The following is a 15,769-nucleotide window of genomic DNA, read 5'->3' on the forward strand; positions in this document are numbered from 1 at the left end:
CTATTCCCGGGCCCTCAACAACTTGGTATCAGAGCAAGGCGTCATGGGAGATCTGGAGCAACTACCTTCTAGGGTCCACGACCTCGAGCACCAACTCGTGGAGACCAACTCCGAAGTTCGTGAGATCAAAGGTGAAGTGCGAGAACTGCGGCGACTAATGGAGATGTTTCTTTCCAGCAGGGAAAGGAACTCTGACGGAGGGACAATAGCTAACGACCGCCAACCAGATCTGCTGGAGTTCCAGCGAACAACAGTCCGTCCGCAATGGAGCAGCCATCATCCCCAAGTACAGTAGGTTGGAGTTCCCATCGTACAACGGCAACGGAGACCCCCTAGGCTGGTTGTATCGCTGCGAGCAGCTCTTCCGGAATCAACGGACAAATGACCAAGACAAGGTAAGCCTAGCCGCCTTTCATTTAACAGAAGAAGCACAACTTTGGTTTTATCGGTTAGAGCAAGAAGAACCTGGGCTCAGTTGGCCCCAGTTTAAATCCTATTGCTTTCTTCGGTTCGGGCCCCCATTGACCAGCAACCCACTGGGCGAGCTAATTAACCTTAAACAGACCAGAACAGTTGCTAGCAATAGTTCCAAACCCTCCTCGCGAGGGCATCCTCTGTGCGACCAGACCAGCAAGTAGATATGTTCAGAGCAGGGTTAGCAGAATCCCTGCGAGTGGATGTCGAGATGCAGAATCCCCCAAATTTGGTCACAACCATGAACTTAGCCCGCGCTTTTGAGCGCAAGCTGCAGCTCAGCCACGGAATTTTTAATGTGGGTCGTCCACCGAACTCGTGGGTGCCCCCAAGACCAGCAGCAACGACCCCCTCTTCTGCTACCAGCCGGGAAATGAAGCCTCCCACGACCACCACCTCTAGAGCAGTGATAAGTACAGGCAGTAACATGGTCACTCCTCCCATCAAGCGCTTGACCAGGGCAGAAATGGCAAAGCGCCGAGCGAGAGGTCAATGTTTCAACTGTTATGACCTCTACTCGGCAGGACATAGATGCAAGAGGCTTTTTTGCCTTCTCATAGATGAGCAAGAGGAGGAAGGGGAACCCGTCATATTCGAACCAGAGATCTCTCTCCATGCGATCACCGGTATTAAAACCTCTCAGACCATGCAGTTACAGGCACAGATCGCAGGTCAGCCGGTGCGCATTCTCGTCGATTCAGGGAGCACACACAACTTCATAAGTGAACCTGCAGCCCTACAGTTAAAACCACCAATGGAACTCCGGCCGCGACTACAAGTAGCCGTCGCAAATGGTGAAAAAGTTCACATTCCAGGGATTTGTAAGGACGTTCCAGTACAGGTCAATTCTGAACTAATTCTTGTTGATTTATTTGTACTCTCATTGGATGGGTTCAATATTGTTCTCGGGGTCAAGTGGTTAATTACCCTAGGCCCGATTTTGTTCTTAGGGTCACCATGACCTTCCACTTGAATGGCGAGCAAATTTCATGGCACGGTTGCAGGGTTAAAGAGAAGACACCCCAGGTTCATGCACTCCAGACAGAACCAGCAACCATAGAAAAACTTCTCGCTGAGTTTTCAGATATGTTCCAGGAACCGAAGGGCCTTCCCCCTTCCCGAGCTTGTGACCATCGTATTCCTTTGGTGGCGGGTTCATCACCAGTCGTTGTCAGGCCTTATCGCTACCCTCACTTGTAGAAGGATGAGATAGAAAAACAATGTACAGTGATGCTGAACCAAGGGATCATACGCAAAAGTCACTCCCCCTTCTCTTCGCCGGTTCTATTGGTGGCGAAGCAGGATGGAACATGGAGGTTCTGTGTTGACTATAGAGAACTCAATGACCGGACGATCAAAGATAAGTTCCCTATTCCCGTTGTGGACGAACTGTTGGACGAGCTGCATGGTGCCCATTATTTCTCTAAGCTGGACCTCAGGTCCGGATATTTTCAAGTTCGCATGGCTCCCGGTGACGTGAAGAAGACTGCTTTTCGCACTCACCATGGCCACTTCGAATTTTTAGTCATGCCATTCGGACTCTCCAATGCACCATCTACATTTCAGGCACTAATGAACGAGGTATTCCAGCCCTATCTGCGCAAATTTGTTTTAGTTTTCTTTGATGATATCCTCGTCTACAGCAAATCATGGGTAGAGCATGTCCACCATCTGAGGACCGTTTTTGTACTCCTACGCCAACACAGCTTATTCCTGAAACGGTCCAAGTGCTCCTTCGGGGAACGATAGGTTCTTTACCTCGGCCACATCATCCATGGGTAGGGTGTCACAGTTGATAGTTCCAAGATTCAAGCTATAACAGAACGGTCCAAACCTCAATCTGCCAAGGCCTTACGTGGGTTCCTCGGTTTAACGGGTTACTACCGCAAATTTGTACAGAACTATGGAGTGTTGGCACCCTCGTTAACCAACCTGTTGAAGAGAAACTTCTTCCGGTGGGACGACGTAGCTGATGAAGCTTTTCTATCACTGCGAAATGCACTGTCTTCAACCCCTGTCCTGCAATTACCTAATTTTGCCCTCGAATTTACAGTCGAGTGCGATGCTTTCGGAGTGGGTATTGGGGCCGTACTACAGCAGCAAGGGCACCCGATCGCCTTCTTCAGCCGCAGATTGGCCGACCGGCATCTGAAGCTTCCAGCCTATGAGCGCGAACTAATCGGCCTTGCCCAAGCCATCCAGCACTAGAGGCCGTATTTGTAGGGGCGATCGTTCATCGTCAAAACTGATCATTATAGCCTCAAATACCTATTAGAGCAGCGTCTCACCACTTCCCCTCAGCAGCATTGGGTTAGCAAACTGCTCGGGTTTGACTTCCGGGTGGAATATAAGGCGGGATCCTCTAATCGCGTAGTTGATGCCCTGTCTAGGCGAGAAGAAGACGCGATGGTTCTATGTAGCATTTCCCAACCTCGGATCTCTTTGCTTGACGACATTAAGAAGGCAGCACCACAGTCCCCGGAATGGTCGCTCTTACTGCAGAAGATCCAGACCGGCACGGCCGACCCCGATTGGTCACTTCACGATGGGTTGGTACTGTATAAGGGACGAGTCCATCTTCCAACAGACTGCCCGTTAATTCCCACCATCATCACCAGCATCCATAACTCCACCCATGAGGGCATTCAAAAAACACTACACCGCGTCCAGACTGATTTCCATTGGCGAGGTATGAAGACTTCTATTCGAGATTTTGTCCAAAATTGCTCCACATGCCAACAACACAAATGGGAAAACCTACACCCGACAGGCCTCCTTCAGCCCCTTTCCATCCCATCGCAGATCTGGGCCGACATATCCATGGACTTCATTGAGGGACTTCCCAAGGTAGGGGGCAAATCAGTTCTCTTTGTGGTAGTCGACCGCTTCTCTAAATACTCGCACTTCATTCCTCTATCACACCCGTACAGTGCCACTTCGGTTGCCCTCACCTTCTTTACACATCTTTCGCTTACATGGGTTGCCGGAATCCATCGTTAGCGATAGAGACCCAATCTTCACTAGTGCCTTCTGGAAAGAATTATTTCGACTACACGGCACCACCCTGGCCTACTCATCAGCTTACCGGCCACAAACCGACGGTCAAACGGAAGTGGTTAACCGCACTATCGAGATGTATCTCTGCTGTTTCGTAGGCGATCAACCCCGACGGTGGTTGGAATGGCTTCCTTGGGCCGAGTACTGCTACAACACAGCCTACCATTCCTCCCTCGGCATGGACCCCTTTCGCGTCGTTTACGGAAGGGATCCTCCCCGCTTGATGTCCTACGAGCCTGGATCTACTCGCTTGGACGCAGTCGATCACTCCTTACAAGACTACGACGCCCTCCTCGCCGATGTCCGCATTCGCTTACAGCAGGCCCAGCTCCGCATGAAGCTCCGCTATGATAAACACCACCGGGAACCGTCGTTCGATCCAGGACAATTTGTTTGGTTGAAGCTCCAGCCCTACCGACAACGCTCCTTGCGCCACAAGGCCACCGCGAAGATGGCCCCCAAGTTCTATGGGCCCTACAAGGTTCTACGACGGATTGACAGTGTGGCCTACCAGCTGGAATTTCCAGAGACTAGCCGAATTCATGATGTCTTCCGCATCTCCTTGCTGAAACCATTTACGGGTGTTCCCCCAAACCAAGTTCCCTCCCTACCACCCTTGAAAGATGGCAAACTGGTCCCCCAGCCTAAAACTGTCACCCGCTCTCGTTTCAATCGTGGAATCCTTGAGGTCTTGGTGGAATGGTGTGATCTACCACCAACAGAAGCCACATGGATCCCATTGGCAGAGTTCCAAGCCACATATCCAGCTTTCAAGCTTGAGGACAAGCTCGTAGTCCAGGAGGGGAGTAATGTTATGGACGCCTTCCTCGGGAAGACGTACCGTCGCCGCCGGCAGTAACAGGCCCCGGGCCCACCGCCTGTAGTAGCAAGGATTCAGTGATGCTCATCCTACCTAGTTCGTCAACAGCAGCCTTATCTAGATTAGATTAGCTCATTTTGCTTGTTCTTTTCTTATTGTTCTTATCTCTTATCTTATCTTGTTAATAGCTTATCATATTAGGATTAGCTTAGCTTATCTTATCCTTAGCAAGATAGAACTGGAAGTCTCCCTATTTAGCAAGGAGACTCCCCTTGATTAGGACTCTTGTAATCTCCTATTTAAGGAGACCCCATTATTGAATGAGATATCAAATTATTTAGTCAAGAGTGAGTTAGGAGAGTTGGTGATCTCTTGGACAAATCACCAAGGGCGCCAAGATAGGTTCATCACGAGCAGGAAGGAACAAGGGAAAACAGGAGGTTTTCCCCGTGGACCGACCCGTGACGAGATCCTATTCCCGGGCCCTCAACAGTGGGACCCCACAATGACCTCACATAAGCCCACATGGGTTCGGCCCAACCTCTATGAAAAGGCCTGGCTGACTTCACTGCTAAACACAGTGAACCCCTGAGCACATCACTCTGGGCTCAAAATGGGCCCAACATTTATAGTTAAATGATCATTGAATCCAGCCATCCTATGAAAACCCAAGGATAATGGACTTAAGTAAGATAAAGCCCATCAGGTAATCAGCCTTTAATGGTCCCTTACACTTAACCTCTCAGCCCATAATGATTAAACACTGCATGACAGGGAAGGGCCTCTCCCCTGGATACAAGGTGCAGTGTCACACTCTCTGCTCGGATGGATCTTGGGAATTAAAATCTTTTGCAAACATTTTTCGTAAAACATTATATATATATCATATAAGTATATTTTGCAAAACCAAATCTCAAACACAGTTGAAATCCACTGCCGACAATTTAGGTTTCCATCAGAGAGAGTGTAAACCCTATCATTCACTTTGTTCGACAAAGGGGCCGATCCTATCATTATGATCACCCACTCAAATGAATTCTCAGATTGTCCCAATATACCTGGGTTAGGGGTTATGTGTAACTTTCCATTTTTGCCCATCAATCTCCAAGGTCCAGGGCATAAGTGGAAAATGGTCCGGGTTCATTGTTCTAACCAAACACAAACCACATGTGCTTCAAGTCTCAATCTAGCAGCTAAGACAAGCTGCCCCAACTTCTTTGGCAGCACATCAGTGTTAGCCTTGACAGGATAAATTCCCCAAGTCTATCCAACGGCTGAGAACATTCTAAACTAACATGATTCTCATAAGTGCCCAGTTTAAAGGGTAAATTCACAGAAACATACCAATGTTAACATGAAACAATAATGTACTTCTATTCATTTACAATAAATGTATCTGTACATTAATCTGATTGGAGCTAAGCGCATACACTGTCTAATAGTAAACATAAATTTGGATTTATGTTTAGAAACATGAATCAGATTGCCAAGCCTGCACATAATTCCTTGCACTCTCCAACACTTGAAAATGTATCAGGTGATTTTCTCCAAAACATTTTGTGGAGCATTTGGTAAGCTTGTGAGAACCATAAGGGTACTTATTTTCTGAGGCAATTTCCTCTTCCATTTTCCTTTATCTTGAAAAGAAAGCGTCTGTGTGGAGCAAATTAGATTATGATATTGAGATTGTAGTGTTTGTTTCTCTAATTTTGAGTTCTAGAAATTTACATTCAGTTTATAAGATTGATACAAGAAAACAATCAAGCTGTACTCTAACAGTTGAGCATTATTTATTAAGAGCTACTGACCTGACTATTTAATATCATCATTTAAGTATTCACCACTGGATTTTAAAGTCATAGGCACTACTGGGCTGTAAGGGCAACCTATAAATGGCCCATCACTGGATATGGTTTAGTGTGGGACCCAGCATTCATCGAGTATCAGGTAACAGAATGATGTAGAGCTGACAATGGGTTGGGTAGGCCACTACTAAGCTGTGAGCTAATGACCTGATCTACCCTGACCCAGACCCAACCCAACCCATTGACAGCACTAAGATGATGTACCTCTTAGTAGGAACTCCTACAGTGCCTTGAGTTTTACGGCTAACACATGAGATTATAGAAACAGGCATATGGGGCTGTCATATTTGTTGACATTCTTCTGTGATTGTATTAACCTCAACGATTTAGAGTAACAAAGATTTTTTCATATTCTCATTCCCAAATATTATGAGGGAATAGGATTCATGCTGCCGAGCCCATACAGGTGGGACAAGGCTTAATTGAGTTGAATATTTAGAATAACAAGGATTATTGACAGTCTGGTTTCACAAGTTCTTTTATGTAGCAACTAGCAACATTGATTTCTTCATATTATCATTTCCATATGTTATTTTCTTTCCTAAGGTTTACATTGTAGTATGGAAGCCCCATTTCACTGTGTCCTAAATGACAATGATGGGTCCTTGCTTTTCTGATGCCTAGGAAGATCAGTTAGACAATTGAAATGGGTCAGTTGGCTAAGATACATAGAAAGATTTGAAGGTATGGGTTGGTATACTCTGCAACATGTGCAATGTGGCAAATTCGTATTATTCTCCCTTTGTGTTATGGTTTTGGTTTTGGTTTTGGTCTGTCAATGGTACACAAAACATGTTCACTTATGGCTCCATTTCTGTGCATGTTTTGGTTTTGGTCTATGGCAAGCATAAACATGTCCATTTATATCTCCATTCCGTGCATGTGAGCGGTGCCTGATCATGCTAAATTTTATACAAGCACAAAGGAAATGGTAGGCCAATGCTTCCTGTCCTGCTGCGAGCAGATGGCTAGTGAAGACTGTACATTACTGAGCCCATGTTCAACATCAGTGTTGACAGGCTTACTGAAGATGCCAGCTAGCCTGGTTGGTATAATCCATGAATGTTGGTTGATGCTACAAAACTGGGCCCGAAACTGTCTTCACTGACTAATCTACTAACCTACTTACTACAGCCGCCTGCCCACTGAAGGAAAACATGTGGCCATACATCCTGGATGGCTAGGATGGCAAGCAATCTGTTTGTTCTCGTCCTGCCATAAGCAAATAGATGCATTATACTCTGTTTAGTCCATGCTCAGCACTAGTGTTCGCATGCTTGTTGAAGTCTTGAAGATGCCAGCTAACTCAATTGGTAAACTTCACAGTGTTGGTCGATGGCCCAAACCTTGGTCCAAAACTTGTCTTCACTGCCTATCCTACAAACTACGTCCATCACTTGCCCACCAAAAGATGTCCAGGCATGCCTACTGGATAGCAAGCAGTGTGTCTTTCCTTGCCCCCAGCTACAGGACAGAAGTTCTTTTAGACAAGATCAAAGGATGATTTGAATGATTGGTCCTCCTTTTGTTGCCCATATCTATATCGATTATTTGCCCATATGGAGGACATATTGAATGTTAATGGGATTGTGCATTTGGCAGAATGTACTTGTAGAGTTGATACATGTCATGTTCTTAGGTCTTGGACCTTGTGGAATTTCTTCATCTGCCATTTATAGAGTATAGAATGTCTGAAATCCCCCAATATTAGCATGCTCCTTGTGTCATTCATTGGTTTTATATTGGAATTCAAATTACTTGGACTATAACATATGGACACCATCTAGGTCCCTGATATGCCACATTGATTTTCTATATTAAATGTTGTTCTCAGATCTCACCATCATCATTCCTATATTTAATAATACATGTATATAATTTATATTAGTTGAAAGGTGGATGATGTACAGGAAATGACATTTTTATTTGGATGTGTGAATGTTGACTCGTGTGAATGAGTGAGGCATGCAGTAAGGTCAGCATTACACTAAGGGATAAATCAGAGTCTGATGTGGCATGGGACGGCCGAATGTGACGAAAACACGTACCCCTCGTTGAAAAAGACAGAAAAACAAAAACCCTGTTTCTTTGAAGGGACCGCATATCTCCTTTGGCCAAGTAAAATTGTGGTCTATTGCACTAATTTTTTTCCCTCTTATTTTAATCACCCAGCCACATGGTGGCCCAAATATGGAGTGGGAGAACCTGATGCGTCACTGTTTTGGTTCCAAAGCTGTCTGCCCTCGCCCGGCTAGTCTAAATGGAAGGGTTCCTTTCTCTAAGCTTTCAATTTCATGGCTGTTTGAACTTTGAAGTAGTCTCTGAGGGGGGAAGCTGAAACTTGAAAGGGCTCTTTGTGGGTGTGGTGAGTAGAGCATTAAAAACTAAAAATGTAGGACGGAACTCCAAAAGGAAAAGGTGGTTCTCTTCTCTTGAGTCTTGACTCACTTGGCAAGGCCTCTTTTGTTTGCTTCTGAGTTTGAATTTGATGAAACACCAATCAAGGGTTGAAGTTTCCAAAAACAAACAAATACCCAAATTCCTCTACGAGATTAAGATTGTTCAGCGTTGAGGGCATTACTAATCAATCTGATTTGTGGCCATTCTTTAAAAGAAGCTTAAAAGTTAAAACGCGTAACAAGGTCAAACTAGCATCCGTGGTTGTGCTTCCCCCAGCTGGCTAGGTCTTGTTCCCACTCCTGTGCAAACAAAAACAATCCATGATGGCCTACTCTGATTCTGTCAACCGACCAATCTTTCGAATCGGACTCTATACCAGCAGCCAAAGGGTCTACGTTCTGTGGAGAGCCGACAAAAGAAAATCCAGACCACTCATCTGATGGGGGATGCTCTTTCCACGTTACCTCATACAACATGTATATTGCACTTTTCCCATAAAAAGGGATAGTCCTTCCACATGATATTATGAAGGGTTTAATCGTTTTCTAAGCTATGAGCCAATAATAAAGATAAAACAGAACAAAAACGCTTTCCAAACATGTTTATAGCTTGTCCCTTTGAAGTCTCTCTTTCCATCCGCTTGCCTACCATTACCCCTACCTTCCTCCCCCACCCTAAAAATAAAGCTATAGAAGTAAAATTTCAACTTTTACCAACAGTAGTATGAAATGGAGAAGGCAATTATGAGTCCAAGATTATGGCTTGTAGACTGTAGAGGGTGGAGCCCGATGTGGGTTTGGTTTGGTTTTTCTTAAAAAAAAAAACACGGACATTCTCCTCCACCCTCATTAAGTGAAGGACAGTCTAGAACCTTTCTGTAAATCATTTTGATATAATGCACTAATGTGTAAGAAAATGAACCAGCATGGCAAGAACTTGATCTACTTGAGCTTGAAAAGCCGCAAGAAACTTCCGACCCCTAGGAAACGTCAAGTCCACATTGTTACAATACAATTGATCAGTTTGCCAACGGTGTCCGAATTTTTGAATTGGGTAAATTACATGGGGGGGGGGGGGGGGGTGACACTTAAAAGCACTTTGTTTCCGTCCCCTGTTCTGATCTAGAGTGACATTAATAATTTGCCCATTAAAGATTCAATGGGTTAAGAGTAGAAGCCATCAATATGATGACAATGGTAATGCTAAAACGCAATATCTATTTTGGATTGGGTTTTGGTTCTTCCAAACACTCAAATCTGAACTTGTTTTCTTTTTTGGTAACGGTTTGGAAGTACAGAACCCGGTCCAAGGCATGCCAATTGCCTCATTTTTGTCATTTAGATTGCTTTTGCCCCCAGCCCATCATATCTCGAATGCTCAGTTTAGTAATTTTATCTTCATTGTCAACCCTGTTACATATGGTGTAACGAGAAAGGGGCAAAGTTCAGAGAGATTTCGGGAGGTTAAGGTCATGTTTGGTTCATAGTTTTAGTCTTCATTCTTTTAATTCTTAATTATTCCGGGTAAGAATAAATAGCATAAGAGTGTTTGTTATAAAATTCTTGCCATGGTGTTACGGTCTGATACAGGCTTAGCCTTGCCTACGTTTGGAAGGCTTATGTTAAGGGACATCACCGTCATTTTCGCCTATAAGATTTTTGGGAGAATTGATGTTATTTTTAGGCAAACTACCAAAAGCTTAACGTATTTGAGGAGGGGTGGTTGACCTCATTGGGTGCCTAACCTTGGCACTCCTAGACCAACTTCCCTTGCGGGGCGGCCTTGATTAATGGCTAGATGGCTACTAGGGTTCTTCATGGGCGCACGCATGCTCATGGGGACAAAGCATGGACCGGCACTGCGCTATCGACACTCAAGGGAGGCTTGGCATGCAGGCCTATCTCAAACATGACCCTTCACCTCGCTAGTCCCTTGCCCAAGCTGAATGGGCTATCCCGTTGCCCCTAGCGCATGGGTGTGTTCCAACCCAAGCAGTTGTCTCTCATCATGGCACACAAGTGCCCATCATCATCGGCATACAGGAGACCCATCACATCGGTGCCCAATCACCTCTTCGGTGCACAGTCGCCTCACATTATGACCGTCCCACTTTAGCACGTAAGTGGCACCTCCCATGGACCAACCAAAGCTAGTTAAGTGCCCCGACCATGAGACTTGAGGTCATGATCCAATGCTACTAACCTTGGTGGAGCCATCTCATCGGGCAACTCCTATCCTCTAAGCACACAAAGGCTTGTCCTAGCCTGCCTTGACCTGGATGCCGCACGGGTTTCTTCCATTGTAGAACTACCCTCGTAATAGTTGGTATTAGAGTCAGGTTGCCAATTGTTGCCGCAGTTGGTGTCAAGCAAATTAGCCTAGAGCCAATTGAAGCAGTAATCTCGACAAGTAGCATTATGGGGTGCGGTCCCTAAGCACTTCCACTTGGGTACAAGCAAGCAGCATTCATATCAGGCCTAGCAAGAGGCCATTCATTGTGTCCCCATTCCAATGACTCTAAAACAACTTCCCTTGCGGGGGCAGGCGCATTGGTTGTTGTGCTCATGTGGGGGTAGACGCGTGAGCCTTTTCATGAAAGGCATATTGTGGCAGTTTGAGTGGGGGAGTGGCATGCTTCCTCACGGACATCAGTTGTTATTCATTTTGGTGAGGTGTTGGGCAGTGCACCTACATCTTGGTTTCGTGACAGATGAGCCATTGTTCCGTAGCTTTGTTTCAGACACTATTAAGGTGGGGACAGTAGTCCAAAATTGGTTGGTGTCGACGGTTGGTCAAGGAATATCATTGAAGTGGCAGTTTTGCATCAAACGGGTCCTTAGTTGAAGCTAGGGTACACTAGCTATTGGAGCATGGCGGCCCTTCATCGGAAATGCATCAGAGGACATGCTCAATTCAACAAGGCAGAACACTGGTAGCAGCAATAGCGCATCACAAGGCGAGTGCATGTTCGGCAACATCATGGGTAAAAGTTGCCACCACTCGCACACATTGCGGTCAGATCTCTTTGAGGCAGCAACACATTGGGGTCCCCTTGGAACAAAGAGGTAGCCTGAACCAACGAGGTGAAGTGTAGTTTCGAGGGCCAAGAGAGCATAAACCATGGATTAGGTTTGAGTAACCCGCACACGGCGAGGTGGAGTCTTCAGGCCAACATGGTAAAAGGGTACTTAGGACACATCGCCAACAGCAGGAGTAGACCTATCAGCGTGTTCAGTAGCACCACTGAAAAACTACCAAGAAGACGGTCGAGCCTTGAGGTAAAGATGTTACATGGTGCGGACCTCTACGAAGCACCACACATAATTTCTTCTAGGGCCCTTCTTTCACACAGTTCAACGGCATAGCCATTGCGTAGTTTGAGTAACCTTAACACAGGGGGTGAAGTCCAGGTAGGCCAGCATGGTGAAATGGTTTCGTCCCCATAAATGGACACCAACATAGGCAAGACCTGTGTTGGCCAGGCGAGCCCTGGAACTAGCAGAGAAGTGGATGGCGCGGGACACAAATGCTCATTCACGAGAAGACCATTGTCGATGATGATAATGGATTGAGTGGGGGAGCCTGTTACGGTCTGACACAAGCTTAGCCTTGCCTACGCTTGACAGGATTAGCCTTGCCTACGCTTGGCAGGCTTACGTTAAGGGACATCACCGTCATTTTTGCCTATATGATTTTTGGGAGAATTGATGTTATCTTCAGGCAAACCACCAATTGGGTGCCTAACCTTGGCACTCCTAGACCAACTTCCCTTGCGGGACGGCCATGGTTAACGGCTAGCATGGCTACTAGGGTTCCTCATGGGCGCATACTCATGGGGACAAAGCATGGACCGGCACTGCGCTACCGACACTCAAGGGAGGCTTAGCATGCGAGCCTGGCTCAAGCATAACCCTTCACCTCTTCGGCCCCTTGCCCAAGCCGAATGAGCTATCCCGTTGCCCCTAGCGCATGGGTGTGTTCCAGCCCAAGCGGTTGCCTCTCATCATGGCACACAGGTGCCCATCATCATCGGTATACAAGAGACCCATCACATCGGTGCCCAGTTACCTCTCGGCGCACAGTTGCCTCACATTATGGCCATCCCCCTTTAGCACGTAAGTGGCGCCTCCCATGGACCGGCCAGATCCAACCGAGTGTGATAAGAATAAAATTTGCCATATGTTTATCCCTCAATATTCAGTATTTTACACTTAATTGATACCTAATTGGACTCATTACTCTTGTATTTCGATTCAGGGCAAGCAAGAAGGCGATTGGAAGAAAACAAGGCTAATCGGATGTTTTTGTACAGTTTCGGCACTGATCAGTGATATGGGCCTAACTCTCAATTCCGGACTCCGATTTGGATATTTCAAGAAGCACTGGAAAGATAAGGAAAAGGCCCACAACTTTTATGTTTTGGGTTTTGGCAGAACCGGTCCGCATCGAAGACGAATTTGGGCCCAAAGTCAGAGCAATTTCACAGCAAGGCCCATTTCACAAGCTGAAGCCCATTTCGCAGAAAGTCTTGAAGCAAGCCCGAATTGTTAAAGAAGCCCAGTTTGAATTCAAGATCCAAGAGTCCCATTAGAATAAAAGTTGAATGTAATCTCAATAAAAGAGTTTTACCAGATTTAAATTCTCAAATTGTAATCCTATAAAGATAAGAGATAAGAGTTAGATAGGATAAGTTCAAATTAGACTAGGACTTTCCAGTTTGAGGATAATCTCCTTAAGGGAGTTGGAGAGCAGCCCTCTCCCCAAATCTATATAAAGGGGGCGGACCAGCACCCAAGGCATCAATTCTTCCAAGAGAGCTTCAGTCTTCAGAGAAGGAAATCAGCAACCAAGGAGGAAGAAGCAAGATTTCGCCCCCCTTTCTCATCTAGAAGCTGCGTCTTCATCATGAAGTGTTTGTAAGTTTTTATTTCTGGTTGAAGGGTTAAGAAAGCCTTGATTCTGTAATATTGTGAAATCTAATTGATTTTTTTTATTTTAGTTCATTGTTTATGGGTATTCATATGTTTTCTGCTAACTAACTGTGAGGATTATTTTTGTTGATTAAGCAAGAAGGGCCCCTTGCTCATTCAATGGAAATAATCTATGGCCGATTGAACCTCCAATTTCGTATATGATTGGTAGGTTCGATCATGGTGGCAACTGACATAAATTGATTGCAAAAAAAGTTTTCGATCTATGTTAGGAAAATATATGATCTGGTTTAAACGATCCGAGCTTGTGAGATCACTGACCAAAATTGAATCTCTCTCCTCTTAATGCTATTAATAGGTTAAATCCTAAGAGCTTGTTTAGGACTGCCTATTAATAAGGGAAGCAATCAAAGAACTTGTTTTGGTTGTTGAATAATAAGAGTAGAGGCTGACTGTTAGAGCTTGTTAATAGCTATAACCAATTTATTCATAAATATAGGAATCTATCTTTGCATCAAGGATCAATGCTACGAATCAAAGCTGAACTTGTCCCTTCAACCGGAAGCCATCTCCCATCGATTTAATCTTTGTTTTCTGTTATTTTCTGTTATTTTCTTATTTTCGTTAACTTTACAACCCCCCTTAATCCATCTACTTGGAAATAAATCAACCCAATCCCTGTGGAGAATGACCTTGCTCATCACTATTTGCAAATTATTAACCCAGAGCAAGAATATTTATCTTTGGTTGGGTTCGGCACCCACCAGAGTGCCTTGGCTATGCGACTTGAGGTCATGATCCAATGCTACTGACTTTGGTGGAGCCATCTCATCGGACAACTCCTAGCCTCTAAGCACATAAAGGCTTGCCCTGGCCTGCCTTGGCCTAGAATGCCGCACGGGTTTCTTCCGCTGTAGAGCTACCCCCGTGACAATGGGCCGTATTCTTTTTAGAATGAAAAATCAACGCATAACACAAAAATTATGGTAGTCTATAGCATAAAACTAGGGCAAATTCCCGATTAGTACCCTGTACTTTGTGTCTAGTGCCACTTTGGTCCCCGAACTTTAAAATGCAATAATTCAGTACCTGAGCTTTCAAAATGTGACAATCCAGTACCTACCATTAATTAGCAGTTAACCTGTTGTTATGTGACATTTGAAAAGGACACAAATACCCTTTGAGTGTCATTTAATTTTCTTTATCAACCATCTAAACGTTGACAAAAAATTAAAAGTCCCAAATCCTTGCTTCTTTCATTCAAGAAAGTTGGGGTTTCATTTAAGTGGGCATTCTAGTGATCCCAACTTTCTTGAATAGAAGAGACAACGATTTAGAACTATTCTTATTATTTGTTTTTTTTTTTTTTGTCAATGTTTGGATAGTTGATAAAGAAAATTAGATAGCACTCGAATAGCATTTGTATCTTTTTAAAATGTCACTTAACGGTTGATTAACATCTAGTTAACATAGGTACTAAATTGTCACATTTTGAAAGTTTGGGCACTGAATTGTTGCATTTTAAAGTTTGGGGACCAAAGTGACACTAGACCCAAAGTATAGGGTACTAATCGGGAATTTTTCCTAAAAACTAATCATGCCCCATTTTGCTCATTTTCATTTTTTGAGGAAACTTTGCCTACAAAACTGCTATCATAGATGTTTACTAGCATACTACCATGGAAGTATTTTTACGAAAGCACTTTTATAAAAGTATTGTTATGAAAGAACTTTTACAAAAGTACTTTTATGAAAGTATTTTTATAAAAGCTTACAAAAGTACATTCGTAAAAGTAATTTTATAAAAGCACTTACGAAAGTACTTTTATTAAAGAACTTTCATAAAAGTATTTTTCTAAAAGCACATTTGCAAAAACACTTTTATGGAAGTACTTTTATCAAATTATTTTTCTAAAAGCACATTTGCAAAAACACTTTTATGGAAGTACTTTTATCAAAGTATTTTTATGAAAGCATTTTTACAAAAATACTTTTACATACGACACTTGTCAGTCTTAAAAGAAATCATTTTTAGGAAAAAACTGTTTGATTCATACCAATATTTTCTCATTTTGCCTATTTTTACCTATTCTTGTCCCTTGTTAATTTTAAAAGAATTCATTTTTAAGAAAAAATTGTTTGATTCATAGCAATATTTTTTCATTTTGCTTATTTTTACCCATTCTTGTCTCTTATAGAATTTCATCTTAGGTAAGAATGAG

The 15,769-nt window shown here is 44.1% G+C and overlaps 1 long non-coding RNA gene across 2 annotated transcripts in view; it reads left to right on the forward strand.

The window, feature by feature from the left end:
* LOC148866217 (uncharacterized) overlaps positions 1–15,769 on the forward strand; it is an 89,036-nt gene that overhangs the window by 43,770 nt on the left and 29,497 nt on the right. Inside the window, exon 2 of one of the 2 annotated variants that reach the window (XR_016109673.1) lies at positions 7,351–8,103. The exons of the other annotated variant lie outside the window; for it this stretch is intronic. This is a non-coding gene — a long non-coding RNA (uncharacterized LOC148866217). Of the gene's footprint in view, positions 1–7,350; positions 8,104–15,769 lie in introns of those variants that run through there. 2 annotated transcript variants of the gene reach the window in all.

This window comes from Nelumbo lutea, chromosome 3, assembly GCF_056320005.1.
Source record: "Nelumbo lutea isolate HS-2025 chromosome 3, American lotus-T2T, whole genome shotgun sequence".
NCBI classification, from domain to species: domain Eukaryota; kingdom Viridiplantae; phylum Streptophyta; class Magnoliopsida; order Proteales; family Nelumbonaceae; genus Nelumbo; species Nelumbo lutea.